Below are 20021 nucleotides of genomic sequence, written 5' to 3' on the forward strand. Positions count from 1 at the left end.
TGGTTTCATGAAATGGTCTTTTGCGAATTTGTTAACGGTTAAACATTTAGTATATAGTAAAAGCTATTACGAAAGAGAAAAACCCTCATATGCGACATTCATGTTATACTTTCTTGTCCAAATCAGAGTGTCATAATTTAGTAAGGTTATCAATTGCTGAACCATCAGTGGATTGAAAATAGCTCATGTAAACTCAGTTTGAGCAAAGAGCCAAATGAAATTCATCCTCAATTATCAAAAATAGATTTCACATAGTGGGTAGGACGTTAAAACGGAGGAGTGAGTTTTTAGGGCGGAAGAAGAAATTGTTCACTCTTGAATGTTATTGTTTCCCAAAGAACACTGAATTAACTTCATGTTTGTTTTAAAGTTTGTGATTGGATTTTCCCAACCACCGTTCAATACGCATGAAGTCCGTGCAAATGTGTAGCCGACTGGTGTGTCCAAAATGCAAACGGAAAAAAATGTAGGTACTGACTGAAAGCATCAAGTGCATGAAAGTAGATAATTCGCAATTCGTAGTCAGTTGGAAACAGGTAATATTCATTATCGTTCATTTGTAGGAATTCTTTAAAAAAAAAAAACCTCGTCCGTGTTCTTAGCTCTTTCTCTCTCTCTCTCTCTCTCTCTCTCTCTCTCTCTCTCTCTCTCTCTGTAAAAAATCGACAGGGTTGGAAAGAGTCTTTTGGATAGAAAAATTGAATTGTTCAGTAAAAAATTCTTGGCAGCGGTGGGATTCGAACCCACGCCTCAATGAGACTGGTGCCTAAAACCAGCGCCTTAGACCGCTCGGCCACGCTACCTTACGACTTTTCTGCTGATATTTTATGTATTTGTCAACTGGCTTTGTGAAAAAAAATGTTGGTTTGTTTAGTTTGCCCTATATGGTTCTAGTGGGAAGTGTTCAAGTGAGAATTGGGGGCTTAGGGAATAAAAGAAAGTGAGACGAAATGATTTGCCCATGTTCAATTTCATGTGGAACAATTTTGAGTAATCATATAAAACGTTCATTTGACAGATGAAAAAAAGGTTAGAGATGTTGAAAAAATTCCTCAAATCCTAAAATGCGCCAATTACGAATTTAATAAAAATCCAAAAGTACAAGTTATTCAGTTATAATGTTTTCCGTACCTTAGACGATGGTTAACTATTAAAATTAGCCAAATTGTTGTCATGTCAGGTTGGCCGAGTGGTCTAAGGCGCCAGACTCAAGGTTAATACCTTCCCATTCGTGGGAATGAGTGTTCTGGTCCACGAATGTGGGCGTGGGTTCGAATCCCACATCTGACACCATATATTTTTGATCACTTTCTACACTTCATTTGTAACATGGTTTCATGAAATGGTCTTTTGCGAATTTGTTAACGGTTAAACATTTAGTATATAGTAAAAGCTATTACGAAAGAGAAAAACCCTCATATGCGACATTCATGTTATACTTTCTTGTCCAAATCAGAGTGTCATAATTTAGTAAGGTTATCAATTGCTGAACCATCAGTGGATTGAAAATAGCTCATGTAAACTCAGTTTGAGCAAAGAGCCAAATGAAATTCATCCTCAATTATCAAAAATAGATTTCACATAGTGGGTAGGACGTTAAAACGGAGGAGTGAGTTTTTAGGGCGGAAGAAGAAATTGTTCACTCTTGAATGTTATTGTTTCCCAAAGAACACTGAATTAACTTCATGTTTGTTTTAAAGTTTGTGATTGGATTTTCCCAACCACCGTTCAATACGCATGAAGTCCGTGCAAATGTGTAGCCGACTGGTGTGTCCAAAATGCAAACGGAAAAAAATGTAGGTACTGACTGAAAGCATCAAGTGCATGAAAGTAGATAATTCGCAATTCGTAGTCAGTTGGAAACAGGTAATATTCATTATCGTTCATTTGTAGGAATTCTTTAAAAAAAAAAAACCTCGTCCGTGTTCTTAGCTCTTCTCTCTCTCTCTCTCTCTCTCTCTCTCTCTCTCTCTCTCTCTGTAAAAAATCGACAGGGTTGGAAAGAGTCTTTTGGATAGAAAAATTGAATTGTTCAGTAAAAAATTCTTGGCAGCGGTGGGATTCGAACCCACGCCTCAATGAGACTGGTGCCTAAAACCAGCGCCTTAGACCGCTCGGCCACGCTACCTTACGACTTTTCTGCTGATATTTTATGTATTTGTCAACTGGCTTTGTGAAAAAAAATGTTGGTTTGTTTAGTTTGCCCTATATGGTTCTAGTGGGAAGTGTTCAAGTGAGAATTGGGGGCTTAGGGAATAAAAGAAAGTGAGACGAAATGATTTGCCCATGTTCAATTTCATGTGGAACAATTTTGAGTAATCATATAAAACGTTCATTTGACAGATGAAAAAAAGGTTAGAGATGTTGAAAAAATTCCTCAAATCCTAAAATGCGCCAATTACGAATTTAATAAAAATCCAAAAGTACAAGTTATTCAGTTATAATGTTTTCCGTACCTTAGACGATGGTTAACTATTAAAATTAGCCAAATTGTTGTCATGTCAGGTTGGCCGAGTGGTCTAAGGCGCCAGACTCAAGGTTAATACCTTCCCATTCGTGGGGAATGAGTGTTCTGGTCCACGAATGTGGGCGTGGGTTCGAATCCCACATCTGACACCATATATTTTTGATCACTTTCTACACTTCATTTGTAACATGGTTTCATGAAATGGTCTTTTGCGAATTTGTTAACGGTTAAACATTTAGTATATAGTAAAAGCTATTACGAAAGAGAAAAACCCTCATATGCGACATTCATGTTATACTTTCTTGTCCAAATCAGAGTGTCATAATTTAGTAAGGTTATCAATTGCTGAACCATCAGTGGATTGAAAATAGCTCATGTAAACTCAGTTTGAGCAAAGAGCCAAATGAAATTCATCCTCAATTATCAAAAATAGATTTCACATAGTGGGTAGGACGTTAAAACGGAGGAGTGAGTTTTTAGGGCGGAAGAAGAAATTGTTCACTCTTGAATGTTATTGTTTCCCAAAGAACACTGAATTAACTTCATGTTTGTTTTAAAGTTTGTGATTGGATTTTCCCAACCACCGTTCAATACGCATGAAGTCCGTGCAAATGTGTAGCCGACTGGTGTGTCCAAAATGCAAACGGAAAAAAAATGTAGGTACTGACTGAAAGCATCAAGTGCATGAAAGTAGATAATTCGCAATTCGTAGTCAGTTGGAAACAGGTAATATTCATTATCGTTCATTTGTAGGAATTCTTTAAAAAAAAAAAACCTCGTCCGTGTTCTTAGCTCTTTCTCTCTCTCTCTCTCTCTCTCTCTCTCTCTCTCTCTCTCTCTCTCTCTCTCTCTCTCTCTGTAAAAAATCGACAGGGTTGGAAAGAGTCTTTTGGATAGAAAAATTGAATTGTTCAGTAAAAAATTCTTGGCAGCGGTGGGATTCGAACCCACGCCTCAATGAGACTGGTGCCTAAAACCAGCGCCTTAGACCGCTCGGCCACGCTACCTTACGACTTTTCTGCTGATATTTTATGTATTTGTCAACTGGCTTTGTGAAAAAAAATGTTGGTTTGTTTAGTTTGCCCTATATGGTTCTAGTGGGAAGTGTTCAAGTGAGAATTGGGGGCTTAGGGAATAAAAGAAAGTGAGACGAAATGATTTGCCCATGTTCAATTTCATGTGGAACAATTTTGAGTAATCATATAAAACGTTCATTTGACAGATGAAAAAAAGGTTAGAGATGTTGAAAAAATTCTCAAATCCTAAAATGCGCCAATTACGAATTTAATAAAATCCAAAAGTACAAGTTATTCAGTTATAATGTTTTCCGTACCTTAGACGATGGTTAACTATTAAAATTAGCCAAATTGTTGTCATGTCAGGTTGGCCGAGTGGTCTAAGGCGCCAGACTCAAGGTTAATACCTTCCCATTCGTGGGAATGAGTGTTCTGGTCCACGAATGTGGGCGTGGGTTCGAATCCCACATCTGACACCATATATTTTTGATCACTTTCTACACTTCATTTGTAACATGGTTTCATGAAATGGTCTTTTGCGAATTTGTTAACGGTTAAACATTTAGTATATAGTAAAAGCTATTACGAAAGAGAAAAACCCTCATATGCGACATTCATGTTATACTTTCTTGTCCAAATCAGAGTGTCATAATTTAGTAAGGTTATCAATTGCTGAACCATCAGTGGATTGAAAATAGCTCATGTAAACTCAGTTTGAGCAAAGAGCCAAATGAAATTCATCCTCAATTATCAAAAATAGATTTCACATAGTGGGTAGGACGTTAAAACGGAGGAGTGAGTTTTTAGGGCGGAAGAAGAAATTGTTCACTCTTGAATGTTATTGTTTCCCAAAGAACACTGAATTAACTTCATGTTTGTTTTAAAGTTTGTGATTGGATTTTCCCAACCACCGTTCAATACGCATGAAGTCCGTGCAAATGTGTAGCCGACTGGTGTGTCCAAAATGCAAACGGAAAAAAATGTAGGTACTGACTGAAAGCATCAAGTGCATGAAAGTAGATAATTCGCAATTCGTAGTCAGTTGGAAACAGGTAATATTCATTATCGTTCATTTGTAGGAATTCTTTAAAAAAAAAAAAACCTCGTCCGTGTTCTTAGCTCTTTCTCTCTCTCTCTCTCTCTCTCTCTCTCTCTCTCTCTCTCTCTCTCTCTCTCTCTCTCTGTAAAAAATCGACAGGGTTGGAAAGAGTCTTTTGGATAGAAAAATTGAATTGTTCAGTAAAAAATTCTTGGCAGCGGTGGGATTCGAACCCACGCCTCAATGAGACTGGTGCCTAAAACCAGCGCCTTAGACCGCTCGGCCACGCTACCTTACGACTTTTCTGCTGATATTTTATGTATTTGTCAACTGGCTTTGTGAAAAAAAATGTTGGTTTGTTTAGTTTGCCCTATATGGTTCTAGTGGGAAGTGTTCAAGTGAGAATTGGGGGCTTAGGGAATAAAAGAAAGTGAGACGAAATGATTTGCCCATGTTCAATTTCATGTGGAACAATTTTGAGTAATCATATAAAACGTTCATTTGACAGATGAAAAAAAGGTTAGAGATGTTGAAAAAATTCCTCAAATCCTAAAATGCGCCAATTACGAATTTAATAAAAATCCAAAAGTACAAGTTATTCAGTTATAATGTTTTCCGTACCTTAGACGATGGTTAACTATTAAAATTAGCCAAATTGTTGTCATGTCAGGTTGGCCGAGTGGTCTAAGGCGCCAGACTCAAGGTTAATACCTTCCCATTCGTGGGAATGAGTGTTCTGGTCCACGAATGTGGGCGTGGGTTCGAATCCCACATCTGACACCATATATTTTTGATCACTTTCTACACTTCATTTGTAACATGGTTTCATGAAATGGTCTTTTGCGAATTTGTTAACGGTTAAACATTTAGTATATAGTAAAAGCTATTACGAAAGAGAAAAACCCTCATATGCGACATTCATGTTATACTTTCTTGTCCAAATCAGAGTGTCATAATTTAGTAAGGTTATCAATTGCTGAACCATCAGTGGATTGAAAATAGCTCATGTAAACTCAGTTTGAGCAAAGAGCCAAATGAAATTCATCCTCAATTATCAAAAATAGATTTCACATAGTGGGTAGGACGTTAAAACGGAGGAGTGAGTTTTTAGGGCGGAAGAAGAAATTGTTCACTCTTGAATGTTATTGTTTCCCAAAGAACACTGAATTAACTTCATGTTTGTTTTAAAGTTTGTGATTGGATTTTCCCAACCACCGTTCAATACGCATGAAGTCCGTGCAAATGTGTAGCCGACTGGTGTGTCCAAAATGCAAACGGAAAAAAATGTAGGTACTGACTGAAAGCATCAAGTGCATGAAAGTAGATAATTCGCAATTCGTAGTCAGTTGGAAACAGGTAATATTCATTATCGTTCATTTGTAGGAATTCTTTAAAAAAAAAAAACCTCGTCCGTGTTCTTAGCTCTTCTCTCTCTCTCTCTCTCTCTCTCTCTCTCTCTCTCTCTCTCTGTAAAAAATCGACAGGGTTGGAAAGAGTCTTTTGGATAGAAAAATTGAATTGTTCAGTAAAAAATTCTTGGCAGCGGTGGGATTCGAACCCACGCCTCAATGAGACTGGTGCCTAAAACCAGCGCCTTAGACCGCTCGGCCACGCTACCTTACGACTTTTCTGCTGATATTTTATGTATTTGTCAACTGGCTTTGTGAAAAAAAATGTTGGTTTGTTTAGTTTGCCCTATATGGTTCTAGTGGGAAGTGTTCAAGTGAGAATTGGGGGCTTAGGGAATAAAAGAAAGTGAGACGAAATGATTTGCCCATGTTCAATTTCATGTGGAACAATTTTGAGTAATCATATAAAACGTTCATTTGACAGATGAAAAAAAGGTTAGAGATGTTGAAAAAATTCCTCAAATCCTAAAATGCGCCAATTACGAATTTAATAAAAATCCAAAAGTACAAGTTATTCAGTTATAATGTTTTCCGTACCTTAGACGATGGTTAACTATTAAAATTAGCCAAATTGTTGTCATGTCAGGTTGGCCGAGTGGTCTAAGGCGCCAGACTCAAGGTTAATACCTTCCCATTCGTGGGAATGAGTGTTCTGGTCCACGAATGTGGGCGTGGGTTCGAATCCCACATCTGACACCATATATTTTTGATCACTTTCTACACTTCATTTGTAACATGGTTTCATGAAATGGTCTTTTGCGAATTTGTTAACGGTTAAACATTTAGTATATAGTAAAAGCTATTACGAAAGAGAAAAACCCTCATATGCGACATTCATGTTATACTTTCTTGTCCAAATCAGAGTGTCATAATTTAGTAAGGTTATCAATTGCTGAACCATCAGTGGATTGAAAATAGCTCATGTAAACTCAGTTTGAGCAAAGAGCCAAATGAAATTCATCCTCAATTATCAAAAATAGATTTCACATAGTGGGTAGGACGTTAAAACGGAGGAGTGAGTTTTTAGGGCGGAAGAAGAAATTGTTCACTCTTGAATGTTATTGTTTCCCAAAGAACACTGAATTAACTTCATGTTTGTTTTAAAGTTTGTGATTGGATTTTCCCAACCACCGTTCAATACGCATGAAGTCCGTGCAAATGTGTAGCCGACTGGTGTGTCCAAAATGCAAACGGAAAAAAATGTAGGTACTGACTGAAAGCATCAAGTGCATGAAAGTAGATAATTCGCAATTCGTAGTCAGTTGGAAACAGGTAATATTCATTATCGTTCATTTGTAGGAATTCTTTAAAAAAAAAAAACCTCGTCCGTGTTCTTAGCTCTTTCTCTCTCTCTCTCTCTCTCTCTCTCTCTCTCTCTCTCTGTAAAAAATCGACAGGGTTGGAAAGAGTCTTTTGGATAGAAAAATTGAATTGTTCAGTAAAAAATTCTTGGCAGCGGTGGGATTCGAACCCACGCCTCAATGAGACTGGTGCCTAAAACCAGCGCCTTAGACCGCTCGGCCACGCTACCTTACGACTTTTCTGCTGATATTTTATGTATTTGTCAACTGGCTTTGTGAAAAAAAATGTTGGTTTGTTTAGTTTGCCCTATATGGTTCTAGTGGGAAGTGTTCAAGTGAGAATTGGGGGCTTAGGGAATAAAAGAAAGTGAGACGAAATGATTTGCCCATGTTCAATTTCATGTGGAACAATTTTGAGTAATCATATAAAACGTTCATTTGACAGATGAAAAAAAGGTTAGAGATGTTGAAAAAATTCCTCAAATCCTAAAATGCGCCAATTACGAATTTAATAAAAATCCAAAAGTACAAGTTATTCAGTTATAATGTTTTCCGTACCTTAGACGATGGTTAACTATTAAAATTAGCCAAATTGTTGTCATGTCAGGTTGGCCGAGTGGTCTAAGGCGCCAGACTCAAGGTTAATACCTTCCCATTCGTGGGAATGAGTGTTCTGGTCCACGAATGTGGGCGTGGGTTCGAATCCCACATCTGACACCATATATTTTTGATCACTTTCTACACTTCATTTGTAACATGGTTTCATGAAATGGTCTTTTGCGAATTTGTTAACGGTTAAACATTTAGTATATAGTAAAAGCTATTACGAAAGAGAAAAACCCTCATATGCGACATTCATGTTATACTTTCTTGTCCAAATCAGAGTGTCATAATTTAGTAAGGTTATCAATTGCTGAACCATCAGTGGATTGAAAATAGCTCATGTAAACTCAGTTTGAGCAAAGAGCCAAATGAAATTCATCCTCAATTATCAAAAATAGATTTCACATAGTGGGTAGGACGTTAAAACGGAGGAGTGAGTTTTTAGGGCGGAAGAAGAAATTGTTCACTCTTGAATGTTATTGTTTCCCAAAGAACACTGAATTAACTTCATGTTTGTTTTAAAGTTTGTGATTGGATTTTCCCAACCACCGTTCAATACGCATGAAGTCCGTGCAAATGTGTAGCCGACTGGTGTGTCCAAAATGCAAACGGAAAAAAATGTAGGTACTGACTGAAAGCATCAAGTGCATGAAAGTAGATAATTCGCAATTCGTAGTCAGTTGGAAACAGGTAATATTCATTATCGTTCATTTGTAGGAATTCTTTAAAAAAAAAAAACCTCGTCCGTGTTCTTAGCTCTTTCTCTCTCTCTCTCTCTCTCTCTCTCTCTCTCTCTCTCTCTCTCTCTCTGTAAAAAATCGACAGGGTTGGAAAGAGTCTTTTGGATAGAAAAATTGAATTGTTCAGTAAAAAATTCTTGGCAGCGGTGGGATTCGAACCCACGCCTCAATGAGACTGGTGCCTAAAACCAGCGCCTTAGACCGCTCGGCCACGCTACCTTACGACTTTTCTGCTGATATTTTATGTATTTGTCAACTGGCTTTGTGAAAAAAAATGTTGGTTTGTTTAGTTTGCCCTATATGGTTCTAGTGGGAAGTGTTCAAGTGAGAATTGGGGGCTTAGGGAATAAAAGAAAGTGAGACGAAATGATTTGCCCATGTTCAATTTCATGTGGAACAATTTTGAGTAATCATATAAAACGTTCATTTGACAGATGAAAAAAAGGTTAGAGATGTTGAAAAAATTCCTCAAATCCTAAAATGCGCCAATTACGAATTTAATAAAAATCCAAAAGTACAAGTTATTCAGTTATAATGTTTTCCGTACCTTAGACGATGGTTAACTATTAAAATTAGCCAAATTGTTGTCATGTCAGGTTGGCCGAGTGGTCTAAGGCGCCAGACTCAAGGTTAATACCTTCCCATTCGTGGGAATGAGTGTTCTGGTCCACGAATGTGGGCGTGGGTTCGAATCCCACATCTGACACCATATATTTTTGATCACTTTCTACACTTCATTTGTAACATGGTTTCATGAAATGGTCTTTTGCGAATTTGTTAACGGTTAAACATTTAGTATATAGTAAAAGCTATTACGAAAGAGAAAAACCCTCATATGCGACATTCATGTTATACTTTCTTGTCCAAATCAGAGTGTCATAATTTAGTAAGGTTATCAATTGCTGAACCATCAGTGGATTGAAAATAGCTCATGTAAACTCAGTTTGAGCAAAGAGCCAAATGAAATTCATCCTCAATTATCAAAAATAGATTTCACATAGTGGGTAGGACGTTAAAACGGAGGAGTGAGTTTTTAGGGCGGAAGAAGAAATTGTTCACTCTTGAATGTTATTGTTTCCCAAAGAACACTGAATTAACTTCATGTTTGTTTTAAAGTTTGTGATTGGATTTTCCCAACCACCGTTCAATACGCATGAAGTCCGTGCAAATGTGTAGCCGACTGGTGTGTCCAAAATGCAAACGGAAAAAAATGTAGGTACTGACTGAAAGCATCAAGTGCATGAAAGTAGATAATTCGCAATTCGTAGTCAGTTGGAAACAGGTAATATTCATTATCGTTCATTTGTAGGAATTCTTTAAAAAAAAAAAACCTCGTCCGTGTTCTTAGCTCTTTCTCTCTCTCTCTCTCTCTCTCTCTCTCTCTCTCTCTCTCTCTCTCTCTCTCTCTGTAAAAAATCGACAGGGTTGGAAAGAGTCTTTTGGATAGAAAAATTGAATTGTTCAGTAAAAAATTCTTGGCAGCGGTGGGATTCGAACCCACGCCTCAATGAGACTGGTGCCTAAAACCAGCGCCTTAGACCGCTCGGCCACGCTACCTTACGACTTTTCTGCTGATATTTTATGTATTTGTCAACTGGCTTTGTGAAAAAAAATGTTGGTTTGTTTAGTTTGCCCTATATGGTTCTAGTGGGAAGTGTTCAAGTGAGAATTGGGGGCTTAGGGAATAAAAGAAAGTGAGACGAAATGATTTGCCCATGTTCAATTTCATGTGGAACAATTTTGAGTAATCATATAAAACGTTCATTTGACAGATGAAAAAAAGGTTAGAGATGTTGAAAAAATTCCTCAAATCCTAAAATGCGCCAATTACGAATTTAATAAAAATCCAAAAGTACAAGTTATTCAGTTATAATGTTTTCCGTACCTTAGACGATGGTTAACTATTAAAATTAGCCAAATTGTTGTCATGTCAGGTTGGCCGAGTGGTCTAAGGCGCCAGACTCAAGGTTAATACCTTCCCATTCGTGGGAATGAGTGTTCTGGTCCACGAATGTGGGCGTGGGTTCGAATCCCACATCTGACACCATATATTTTTGATCACTTTCTACACTTCATTTGTAACATGGTTTCATGAAATGGTCTTTTGCGAATTTGTTAACGGTTAAACATTTAGTATATAGTAAAAGCTATTACGAAAGAGAAAAACCCTCATATGCGACATTCATGTTATACTTTCTTGTCCAAATCAGAGTGTCATAATTTAGTAAGGTTATCAATTGCTGAACCATCAGTGGATTGAAAATAGCTCATGTAAACTCAGTTTGAGCAAAGAGCCAAATGAAATTCATCCTCAATTATCAAAAATAGATTTCACATAGTGGGTAGGACGTTAAAACGGAGGAGTGAGTTTTTAGGGCGGAAGAAGAAATTGTTCACTCTTGAATGTTATTGTTTCCCAAAGAACACTGAATTAACTTCATGTTTGTTTTAAAGTTTGTGATTGGATTTTCCCAACCACCGTTCAATACGCATGAAGTCCGTGCAAATGTGTAGCCGACTGGTGTGTCCAAAATGCAAACGGAAAAAAATGTAGGTACTGACTGAAAGCATCAAGTGCATGAAAGTAGATAATTCGCAATTCGTAGTCAGTTGGAAACAGGTAATATTCATTATCGTTCATTTGTAGGAATTCTTTAAAAAAAAAAAACCTCGTCCGTGTTCTTAGCTCTCTCTCTCTCTCTCTCTCTCTCTCTCTCTCTCTCTCTGTAAAAAATCGACAGGGTTGGAAAGAGTCTTTTGGATAGAAAAATTGAATTGTTCAGTAAAAAATTCTTGGCAGCGGTGGGATTCGAACCCACGCCTCAATGAGACTGGTGCCTAAAACCAGCGCCTTAGACCGCTCGGCCACGCTACCTTACGACTTTTCTGCTGATATTTTATGTATTTGTCAACTGGCTTTGTGAAAAAAAATGTTGGTTTGTTTAGTTTGCCCTATATGGTTCTAGTGGGAAGTGTTCAAGTGAGAATTGGGGGCTTAGGGAATAAAAGAAAGTGAGACGAAATGATTTGCCCATGTTCAATTTCATGTGGAACAATTTTGAGTAATCATATAAAACGTTCATTTGACAGATGAAAAAAAGGTTAGAGATGTTGAAAAAATTCCTCAAATCCTAAAATGCGCCAATTACGAATTTAATAAAAATCCAAAAGTACAAGTTATTCAGTTATAATGTTTTCCGTACCTTAGACGATGGTTAACTATTAAAATTAGCCAAATTGTTGTCATGTCAGGTTGGCCGAGTGGTCTAAGGCGCCAGACTCAAGGTTAATACCTTCCCATTCGTGGGAATGAGTGTTCTGGTCCACGAATGTGGGCGTGGGTTCGAATCCCACATCTGACACCATATATTTTTGATCACTTTCTACACTTCATTTGTAACATGGTTTCATGAAATGGTCTTTTGCGAATTTGTTAACGGTTAAACATTTAGTATATAGTAAAAGCTATTACGAAAGAGAAAAACCCTCATATGCGACATTCATGTTATACTTTCTTGTCCAAATCAGAGTGTCATAATTTAGTAAGGTTATCAATTGCTGAACCATCAGTGGATTGAAAATAGCTCATGTAAACTCAGTTTGAGCAAAGAGCCAAATGAAATTCATCCTCAATTATCAAAAATAGATTTCACATAGTGGGTAGGACGTTAAAACGGAGGAGTGAGTTTTTAGGGCGGAAGAAGAAATTGTTCACTCTTGAATGTTATTGTTTCCCAAAGAACACTGAATTAACTTCATGTTTGTTTTAAAGTTTGTGATTGGATTTTCCCAACCACCGTTCAATACGCATGAAGTCCGTGCAAATGTGTAGCCGACTGGTGTGTCCAAAATGCAAACGGAAAAAAATGTAGGTACTGACTGAAAGCATCAAGTGCATGAAAGTAGATAATTCGCAATTCGTAGTCAGTTGGAAACAGGTAATATTCATTATCGTTCATTTGTAGGAATTCTTTTAAAAAAAAAACCTCGTCCGTGTTCTTAGCTCTCTCTCTCTCTCTCTCTCTCTCTCTCTCTCTCTCTCTCTCTCTCTCTCTCTCTCTCTCTGTAAAAAATCGACAGGGTTGGAAAGAGTCTTTTGGATAGAAAAATTGAATTGTTCAGTAAAAAATTCTTGGCAGCGGTGGGATTCGAACCCACGCCTCAATGAGACTGGTGCCTAAAACCAGCGCCTTAGACCGCTCGGCCACGCTACCTTACGACTTTTCTGCTGATATTTTATGTATTTGTCAACTGGCTTTGTGAAAAAAAATGTTGGTTTGTTTAGTTTGCCCTATATGGTTCTAGTGGGAAGTGTTCAAGTGAGAATTGGGGGCTTAGGGAATAAAAGAAAGTGAGACGAAATGATTTGCCCATGTTCAATTTCATGTGGAACAATTTTGAGTAATCATATAAAACGTTCATTTGACAGATGAAAAAAAGGTTAGAGATGTTGAAAAAATTCCTCAAATCCTAAAATGCGCCAATTACGAATTTAATAAAAATCCAAAAGTACAAGTTATTCAGTTATAATGTTTTCCGTACCTTAGACGATGGTTAACTATTAAAATTAGCCAAATTGTTGTCATGTCAGGTTGGCCGAGTGGTCTAAGGCGCCAGACTCAAGGTTAATACCTTCCCATTCGTGGGAATGAGTGTTCTGGTCCACGAATGTGGGCGTGGGTTCGAATCCCACATCTGACACCATATATTTTTGATCACTTTCTACACTTCATTTGTAACATGATTTCATGAAATGGTCTTTTGCGAATTTGTTAACGGTTAAACATTTAGTATATAGTAAAAGCTATTACGAAAGAGAAAAACCCTCATATGCGACATTCATGTTATACTTTCTTGTCCAAATCAGAGTGTCATAATTTAGTAAGGTTATCAATTGCTGAACCATCAGTGGATTGAAAATAGCTCATGTAAACTCAGTTTGAGCAAAGAGCCAAATGAAATTCATCCTCAATTATCAAAAATAGATTTCACATAGTGGGTAGGACGTTAAAACGGAGGAGTGAGTTTTTAGGGCGGAAGAAGAAATTGTTCACTCTTGAATGTTATTGTTTCCCAAAGAACACTGAATTAACTTCATGTTTGTTTTAAAGTTTGTGATTGGATTTTCCCAACCACCGTTCAATACGCATGAAGTCCGTGCAAATGTGTAGCCGACTGGTGTGTCCAAAATGCAAACGGAAAAAAATGTAGGTACTGACTGAAAGCATCAAGTGCATGAAAGTAGATAATTCGCAATTCGTAGTCAGTTGGAAACAGGTAATATTCATTATCGTTCATTTGTAGGAATTCTTTAAAAAAAAAAAACCTCGTCCGTGTTCTTAGCTCTCTCTCTCTCTCTCTCTCTCTCTCTCTCTCTCTCTCTGTAAAAAATCGACAGGGTTGGAAAGAGTCTTTTGGATAGAAAAATTGAATTGTTCAGTAAAAAATTCTTGGCAGCGGTGGGATTCGAACCCACGCCTCAATGAGACTGGTGCCTAAAACCAGCGCCTTAGACCGCTCGGCCACGCTACCTTACGACTTTTCTGCTGATATTTTATGTATTTGTCAACTGGCTTTGTGAAAAAAAATGTTGGTTTGTTTAGTTTGCCCTATATGGTTCTAGTGGGAAGTGTTCAAGTGAGAATTGGGGGCTTAGGGAATAAAAGAAAGTGAGACGAAATGATTTGCCCATGTTCAATTTCATGTGGAACAATTTTGAGTAATCATATAAAACGTTCATTTGACAGATGAAAAAAAGGTTAGAGATGTTGAAAAAATTCCTCAAATCCTAAAATGCGCCAATTACGAATTTAATAAAAATCCAAAAGTACAAGTTATTCAGTTATAATGTTTTCCGTACCTTAGACGATGGTTAACTATTAAAATTAGCCAAATTGTTGTCATGTCAGGTTGGCCGAGTGGTCTAAGGCGCCAGACTCAAGGTTAATACCTTCCCATTCGTGGGAATGAGTGTTCTGGTCCACGAATGTGGGCGTGGGTTCGAATCCCACATCTGACACCATATATTTTTGATCACTTTCTACACTTCATTTGTAACATGATTTCATGAAATGGTCTTTTGCGAATTTGTTAACGGTTAAACATTTAGTATATAGTAAAAGCTATTACGAAAGAGAAAAACCCTCATATGCGACATTCATGTTATACTTTCTTGTCCAAATCAGAGTGTCATAATTTAGTAAGGTTATCAATTGCTGAACCATCAGTGGATTGAAAATAGCTCATGTAAACTCAGTTTGAGCAAAGAGCCAAATGAAATTCATCCTCAATTATCAAAAATAGATTTCACATAGTGGGTAGGACGTTAAAACGGAGGAGTGAGTTTTTAGGGCGGAAGAAGAAATTGTTCACTCTTGAATGTTATTGTTTCCCAAAGAACACTGAATTAACTTCATGTTTGTTTTAAAGTTTGTGATTGGATTTTCCCAACCACCGTTCAATACGCATGAAGTCCGTGCAAATGTGTAGCCGACTGGTGTGTCCAAAATGCAAACGGAAAAAAATGTAGGTACTGACTGAAAGCATCAAGTGCATGAAAGTAGATAATTCGCAATTCGTAGTCAGTTGGAAACAGGTAATATTCATTATCGTTCATTTGTAGGAATTCTTTAAAAAAAAAAAACCTCGTCCGTGTTCTTAGCTCTCTCTCTCTCTCTCTCTCTCTCTCTCTCTCTCTCTCTCTGTAAAAAATCGACAGGGTTGGAAAGAGTCTTTTGGATAGAAAAATTGAATTGTTCAGTAAAAAATTCTTGGCAGCGGTGGGATTCGAACCCACGCCTCAATGAGACTGGTGCCTAAAACCAGCGCCTTAGACCGCTCGGCCACGCTACCTTACGACTTTTCTGCTGATATTTTATGTATTTGTCAACTGGCTTTGTGAAAAAAAAATGTTGGTTTGTTTAGTTTGCCCTATATGGTTCTAGTGGGAAGTGTTCAAGTGAGAATTGGGGGCTTAGGGAATAAAAGAAAGTGAGACGAAATGATTTGCCCATGTTCAATTTCATGTGGAACAATTTTGAGTAATCATATAAAACGTTCATTTGACAGATGAAAAAAAGGTTAGAGATGTTGAAAAAATTCCTCAAATCCTAAAATGCGCCAATTACGAATTTAATAAAAATCCAAAAGTACAAGTTATTCAGTTATAATGTTTTCCGTACCTTAGACGATGGTTAACTATTAAAATTAGCCAAATTGTTGTCATGTCAGGTTGGCCGAGTGGTCTAAGGCGCCAGACTCAAGGTTAATACCTTCCCATTCGTGGGAATGAGTGTTCTGGTCCACGAATGTGGGCGTGGGTTCGAATCCCACATCTGACACCATATATTTTTGATCACTTTCTACACTTCATTTGTAACATGATTTCATGAAATGGTCTTTTGCGAATTTGTTAACGGTTAAACATTTAGTATATAGTAAAAGCTATTACGAAAGAGAAAAACCCTCATATGCGACATTCATGTTATACTTTCTTGTCCAAATCAGAGTGTCATAATTTAGTAAGGTTATCAATTGCTGAACCATCAGTGGATTGAAAATAGCTCATGTAAACTCAGTTTGAGCAAAGAGCCAAATGAAATTCATCCTCAATTATCAAAAATAGATTTCACATAGTGGGTAGGACGTTAAAACGGAGGAGTGAGTTTTTAGGGCGGAAGAAGAAATTGTTCACTCTTGAATGTTATTGTTTCCCAAAGAACACTGAATTAACTTCATGTTTGTTTTAAAGTTTGTGATTGGATTTTCCCAACCACCGTTCAATACGCATGAAGTCCGTGCAAATGTGTAGCCGACTGGTGTGTCCAAAATGCAAACGGAAAAAAATGTAGGTACTGACTGAAAGCATCAAGTGCATGAAAGTAGATAATTCGCAATTCGTAGTCAGTTGGAAACAGGTAATATTCATTATCGTTCATTTGTAGGAATTCTTTAAAAAAAAAAAACCTCGTCCGTGTTCTTAGCTCTCTCTCTCTCTCTCTCTCTCTCTCTCTCTCTCTCTCTCTCTGTAAAAAATCGACAGGGTTGGAAAGAGTCTTTTGGATAGAAAAATTGAATTGTTCAGTAAAAAATTCTTGGCAGCGGTGGGATTCGAACCCACGCCTCAATGAGACTGGTGCCTAAAACCAGCGCCTTAGACCGCTCGGCCACGCTACCTTACGACTTTTCTGCTGATATTTTATGTATTTGTCAACTGGCTTTGTGAAAAAAAATGTTGGTTTGTTTAGTTTGCCCTATATGGTTCTTGTGGGAAGTGTTCAAGTGAGAATTGGGGGCTTAGGGAATAAAAGAAAGTGAGACGAAATGATTTGCCCATGTTCAATTTCATGTGGAACAATTTTGAGTAATCATATAAAACGTTCATTTGACAGATGAAAAAAAGGTTAGAGATGTTGAAAAAATTCCTCAAATCCTAAAATGCGCCAATTACGAATTTAATAAAAATCCAAAAGTACAAGTTATTCAGTTATAATGTTTTCCGTACCTTAGACGATGGTTAACTATTAAAATTAGCCAAATTGTTGTCATGTCAGGTTGGCCGAGTGGTCTAAGGCGCCAGACTCAAGGTTAATACCTTCCCATTCGTGGGAATGAGTGTTCTGGTCCACGAATGTGGGCGTGGGTTCGAATCCCACATCTGACACCATATATTTTTGATCACTTTCTACACTTCATTTGTAACATGGTTTCATGAAATGGTCTTTTGCGAATTTGTTAACGGTTAAACATTTAGTATATAGTAAAAGCTATTACGAAAGAGAAAAACCCTCATATGCGACATTCATGTTATACTTTCTTGTCCAAATCAGAGTGTCATAATTTAGTAAGGTTATCAATTGCTGAACCATCAGTGGATTGAAAATAGCTCATGTAAACTCAGTTTGAGCAAAGAGCCAAATGAAATTCATCCTCAATTATCAAAAATAGATTTCACATAGTGGGTAGGACGTTAAAACGGAGGAGTGAGTTTTTAGGGCGGAAGAAGAAATTGTTCACTCTTGAATGTTATTGTTTCCCAAAGAACACTGAATTAACTTCATGTTTGTTTTAAAGTTTGTGATTGGATTTTCCCAACCACCGTTCAATACGCATGAAGTCCGTGCAAATGTGTAGCCGACTGGTGTGTCCAAAATGCAAACGGAAAAAAATGTAGGTACTGACTGAAAGCATCAAGTGCATGAAAGTAGATAATTCGCAATTCGTAGTCAGTTGGAAACAGGTAATATTCATTATCGTTCATTTGTAGGAATTCTTTAAAAAAAAAAAAACCTCGTCCGTGTTCTTAGCTCTCTCTCTCTCTCTCTCTCTCTCTCTCTCTCTCTCTCTCTCTCTCTCTCTCTCTCTCTCTCTCTCTCTCTCTGTAAAAAATCGACAGGGTTGGAAAGAGTCTTTTGGATAGAAAAATTGAATTGTTCAGTAAAAATTTCTTGGCAGCGGTGGGATTCGAACCCACGCCTCAATGAGACTGGTGCCTAAAACCAGCGCCTTAGACCGCTCAGCCACGCTACCTTACGACTTTTCTGCTGATATTTTATGTATTTGTCAACTGGCTTTGTGAAAAAAAATGTTGGTTTGTTTAGTTTGCCCTATATGGTTCTAGTGGGAAGTGTTCAAGTGAGAATTGGGGGCTTAGGGAATAAAAGAAAGTGAGACGAAATGATTTGCCCATGTTCAATTTCATGTGGAACAATTTTGAGTAATCATATAAAACGTTCATTTGACAGATGAAAAAAAGGTTAGAGATGTTGAAAAAATTCCTCAAATCCTAAAATGCGCCAATTACGAATTTAATAAAAATCCAAAAGTACAAGTTATTCAGTTATAATGTTTTCCGTACCTTAGACGATGGTTAACTATTAAAATTAGCCAAATTGTTGTCATGTCAGGTTGGCCGAGTGGTCTAAGGCGCCAGACTCAAGGTTAATACCTTCCCATTCGTGGGAATGAGTGTTCTGGTCCACGAATGTGGGCGTGGGTTCGAATCCCACATCTGACACCATATATTTTTGATCACTTTCTACACTTCATTTGTAACATGGTTTCATGAAATGGTCTTTTGCGAATTTGTTAACGGTTAAACATTTAGTATATAGTAAAAGCTATTACGAAAGAGAAAAACCCTCATATGCGACATTCATGTTATACTTTCTTGTCCAAATCAGAGTGTCATAATTTAGTAAGGTTATCAATTGCTGAACCATCAGTGGATTGAAAATAGCTCATGTAAACTCAGTTTGAGCAAAGAGCCAAATGAAATTCATCCTCAATTATCAAAAATAGATTTCACATAGTGGGTAGGACGTTAAAACGGAGGAGTGAGTTTTTAGGGCGGAAGAAGAAATTGTTCACTCTTGAATGTTATTGTTTCCCAAAGAACACTGAATTAACTTCATGTTTGTTTTAAAGTTTGTGATTGGATTTTCCCAACCACCGTTCAATACGCATGAAGTCCGTGCAAATGTGTAGCCGACTGGTGTGTCCAAAATGCAAACGGAAAAAAATGTAGGTACTGACTGAAAGCATCAAGTGCATGAAAGTAGATAATTCGCAATTCGTAGTCAGTTGGAAACAGGTAATATTCATTATCGTTCATTTGTAGGAATTCTTTAAAAAAAAAAAACCTCGTCCGTGTTCTTAGCTCTCTCTCTCTCTCTCTCTCTCTCTCTCTGTAAAAAATCGACAGGGTTGGAAAGAGTCTTTTGGATAGAAAAATTGAATTGTTCAGTAAAAAATTCTTGGCAGCGGTGGGATTCGAACCCACGCCTCAATGAGACTGGTGCCTAAAACCAGCGCCTTAGACCGCTCGGCCACGCTACCTTACGACTTTTCTGCTGATATTTTATGTATTTGTCAACTGGCTTTGTGAAAAAAAATGTTGGTTTGTTTAGTTTGCCCTATATGGTTCTTGTGGGAAGTGTTCAAGTGAGAATTGGGGGCTTAGGGAATAAAAGAAAGTGAGACGAAATGATTTGCCCATGTTCAATTTCATGTGGAACAATTTTGAGTAATCATATAAAACGTTCATTTGACAGATGAAAAAAAGGTTAGAGATGTTGAAAAAATTCCTCAAATCCTAAAATGCGCCAATTACGAATTTAATAAAAATCCAAAAGTACAAGTTATTCAGTTATAATGTTTTCCGTACCTTAGACGATGGTTAACTATTAAAATTAGCCAAATTGTTGTCATGTCAGGTTGGCCGAGTGGTCTAAGGCGCCAGACTCAAGGTTAATACCTTCCCATTCGTGGGAATGAGTGTTCTGGTCCACGAATGTGGGCGTGGGTTCGAATCCCACATCTGACACCATATATTTTTGATCACTTTCTACACTTCATTTGTAACATGGTTTCATGAAATGGTCTTTTGCGAATTTGTTAACGGTTAAACATTTAGTATATAGTAAAAGCTATTACGAAAGAGAAAAAC

General features: G+C 37.3%; 30 non-coding genes across 30 annotated transcripts; 15 read left to right on the top strand and 15 right to left on the bottom strand.

Moving 5' to 3' along the window:
• Positions 1–722: 722 nt before the first annotated feature.
• Positions 723–803, bottom strand: Trnal-uag (transfer RNA leucine (anticodon UAG)). The gene has a single exon. It is a non-coding gene; the product is annotated as a tRNA-Leu (tRNA).
• A 372-nt stretch (positions 804–1175) lies between these two features.
• Positions 1176–1290, top strand: Trnal-caa (transfer RNA leucine (anticodon CAA)). The gene is made up of 2 exons: positions 1176–1213; positions 1245–1290. It is a non-coding gene; the product is annotated as a tRNA-Leu (tRNA).
• Positions 1291–2047: 757 nt separating this feature from the next.
• Trnal-uag (transfer RNA leucine (anticodon UAG)) lies at positions 2048–2128 on the bottom strand. Its single transcript has one exon. It is a non-coding gene; the product is annotated as a tRNA-Leu (tRNA).
• A 372-nt stretch (positions 2129–2500) lies between these two features.
• On the top strand, positions 2501–2616 carry Trnal-caa (transfer RNA leucine (anticodon CAA)). Its single transcript has 2 exons — positions 2501–2538; positions 2571–2616. It is a non-coding gene; the product is annotated as a tRNA-Leu (tRNA).
• A 777-nt stretch (positions 2617–3393) lies between these two features.
• Trnal-uag (transfer RNA leucine (anticodon UAG)) lies at positions 3394–3474 on the bottom strand. Its single transcript has one exon. It is a non-coding gene; the product is annotated as a tRNA-Leu (tRNA).
• Positions 3475–3844: 370 nt separating this feature from the next.
• Trnal-caa (transfer RNA leucine (anticodon CAA)) lies at positions 3845–3959 on the top strand. Its single transcript has 2 exons — positions 3845–3882; positions 3914–3959. It is a non-coding gene; the product is annotated as a tRNA-Leu (tRNA).
• A 775-nt stretch (positions 3960–4734) lies between these two features.
• On the bottom strand, positions 4735–4815 carry Trnal-uag (transfer RNA leucine (anticodon UAG)). Its single transcript has one exon. It is a non-coding gene; the product is annotated as a tRNA-Leu (tRNA).
• Positions 4816–5187: 372 nt separating this feature from the next.
• On the top strand, positions 5188–5302 carry Trnal-caa (transfer RNA leucine (anticodon CAA)). The gene is made up of 2 exons: positions 5188–5225; positions 5257–5302. It is a non-coding gene; the product is annotated as a tRNA-Leu (tRNA).
• A 757-nt stretch (positions 5303–6059) lies between these two features.
• On the bottom strand, positions 6060–6140 carry Trnal-uag (transfer RNA leucine (anticodon UAG)). The gene has a single exon. It is a non-coding gene; the product is annotated as a tRNA-Leu (tRNA).
• A 372-nt stretch (positions 6141–6512) lies between these two features.
• Positions 6513–6627, top strand: Trnal-caa (transfer RNA leucine (anticodon CAA)). The gene is made up of 2 exons: positions 6513–6550; positions 6582–6627. It is a non-coding gene; the product is annotated as a tRNA-Leu (tRNA).
• Positions 6628–7381: 754 nt separating this feature from the next.
• Positions 7382–7462, bottom strand: Trnal-uag (transfer RNA leucine (anticodon UAG)). Its single transcript has one exon. It is a non-coding gene; the product is annotated as a tRNA-Leu (tRNA).
• A 372-nt stretch (positions 7463–7834) lies between these two features.
• Trnal-caa (transfer RNA leucine (anticodon CAA)) lies at positions 7835–7949 on the top strand. Its single transcript has 2 exons — positions 7835–7872; positions 7904–7949. It is a non-coding gene; the product is annotated as a tRNA-Leu (tRNA).
• A 764-nt stretch (positions 7950–8713) lies between these two features.
• Positions 8714–8794, bottom strand: Trnal-uag (transfer RNA leucine (anticodon UAG)). Its single transcript has one exon. It is a non-coding gene; the product is annotated as a tRNA-Leu (tRNA).
• Positions 8795–9166: 372 nt separating this feature from the next.
• On the top strand, positions 9167–9281 carry Trnal-caa (transfer RNA leucine (anticodon CAA)). Its single transcript has 2 exons — positions 9167–9204; positions 9236–9281. It is a non-coding gene; the product is annotated as a tRNA-Leu (tRNA).
• Positions 9282–10051: 770 nt separating this feature from the next.
• Trnal-uag (transfer RNA leucine (anticodon UAG)) lies at positions 10052–10132 on the bottom strand. Its single transcript has one exon. It is a non-coding gene; the product is annotated as a tRNA-Leu (tRNA).
• A 372-nt stretch (positions 10133–10504) lies between these two features.
• On the top strand, positions 10505–10619 carry Trnal-caa (transfer RNA leucine (anticodon CAA)). The gene is made up of 2 exons: positions 10505–10542; positions 10574–10619. It is a non-coding gene; the product is annotated as a tRNA-Leu (tRNA).
• A 750-nt stretch (positions 10620–11369) lies between these two features.
• On the bottom strand, positions 11370–11450 carry Trnal-uag (transfer RNA leucine (anticodon UAG)). The gene has a single exon. It is a non-coding gene; the product is annotated as a tRNA-Leu (tRNA).
• A 372-nt stretch (positions 11451–11822) lies between these two features.
• Positions 11823–11937, top strand: Trnal-caa (transfer RNA leucine (anticodon CAA)). The gene is made up of 2 exons: positions 11823–11860; positions 11892–11937. It is a non-coding gene; the product is annotated as a tRNA-Leu (tRNA).
• A 771-nt stretch (positions 11938–12708) lies between these two features.
• On the bottom strand, positions 12709–12789 carry Trnal-uag (transfer RNA leucine (anticodon UAG)). Its single transcript has one exon. It is a non-coding gene; the product is annotated as a tRNA-Leu (tRNA).
• A 372-nt stretch (positions 12790–13161) lies between these two features.
• Positions 13162–13276, top strand: Trnal-caa (transfer RNA leucine (anticodon CAA)). The gene is made up of 2 exons: positions 13162–13199; positions 13231–13276. It is a non-coding gene; the product is annotated as a tRNA-Leu (tRNA).
• A 750-nt stretch (positions 13277–14026) lies between these two features.
• Positions 14027–14107, bottom strand: Trnal-uag (transfer RNA leucine (anticodon UAG)). The gene has a single exon. It is a non-coding gene; the product is annotated as a tRNA-Leu (tRNA).
• Positions 14108–14479: 372 nt separating this feature from the next.
• Trnal-caa (transfer RNA leucine (anticodon CAA)) lies at positions 14480–14594 on the top strand. The gene is made up of 2 exons: positions 14480–14517; positions 14549–14594. It is a non-coding gene; the product is annotated as a tRNA-Leu (tRNA).
• Positions 14595–15346: 752 nt separating this feature from the next.
• Positions 15347–15427, bottom strand: Trnal-uag (transfer RNA leucine (anticodon UAG)). Its single transcript has one exon. It is a non-coding gene; the product is annotated as a tRNA-Leu (tRNA).
• A 373-nt stretch (positions 15428–15800) lies between these two features.
• Positions 15801–15915, top strand: Trnal-caa (transfer RNA leucine (anticodon CAA)). The gene is made up of 2 exons: positions 15801–15838; positions 15870–15915. It is a non-coding gene; the product is annotated as a tRNA-Leu (tRNA).
• A 754-nt stretch (positions 15916–16669) lies between these two features.
• On the bottom strand, positions 16670–16750 carry Trnal-uag (transfer RNA leucine (anticodon UAG)). Its single transcript has one exon. It is a non-coding gene; the product is annotated as a tRNA-Leu (tRNA).
• Positions 16751–17122: 372 nt separating this feature from the next.
• On the top strand, positions 17123–17237 carry Trnal-caa (transfer RNA leucine (anticodon CAA)). The gene is made up of 2 exons: positions 17123–17160; positions 17192–17237. It is a non-coding gene; the product is annotated as a tRNA-Leu (tRNA).
• A 785-nt stretch (positions 17238–18022) lies between these two features.
• On the bottom strand, positions 18023–18103 carry Trnal-uag (transfer RNA leucine (anticodon UAG)). The gene has a single exon. It is a non-coding gene; the product is annotated as a tRNA-Leu (tRNA).
• Positions 18104–18475: 372 nt separating this feature from the next.
• On the top strand, positions 18476–18590 carry Trnal-caa (transfer RNA leucine (anticodon CAA)). Its single transcript has 2 exons — positions 18476–18513; positions 18545–18590. It is a non-coding gene; the product is annotated as a tRNA-Leu (tRNA).
• Positions 18591–19330: 740 nt separating this feature from the next.
• Positions 19331–19411, bottom strand: Trnal-uag (transfer RNA leucine (anticodon UAG)). The gene has a single exon. It is a non-coding gene; the product is annotated as a tRNA-Leu (tRNA).
• Positions 19412–19783: 372 nt separating this feature from the next.
• Trnal-caa (transfer RNA leucine (anticodon CAA)) lies at positions 19784–19898 on the top strand. Its single transcript has 2 exons — positions 19784–19821; positions 19853–19898. It is a non-coding gene; the product is annotated as a tRNA-Leu (tRNA).
• Positions 19899–20021: the final 123 nt, after the last annotated feature.

This window comes from Mytilus edulis, unplaced genomic scaffold, assembly GCF_963676685.1.
Source record: "Mytilus edulis unplaced genomic scaffold, xbMytEdul2.2 SCAFFOLD_530, whole genome shotgun sequence".
Lineage (NCBI taxonomy): Eukaryota > Metazoa > Mollusca > Bivalvia > Mytilida > Mytilidae > Mytilus > Mytilus edulis.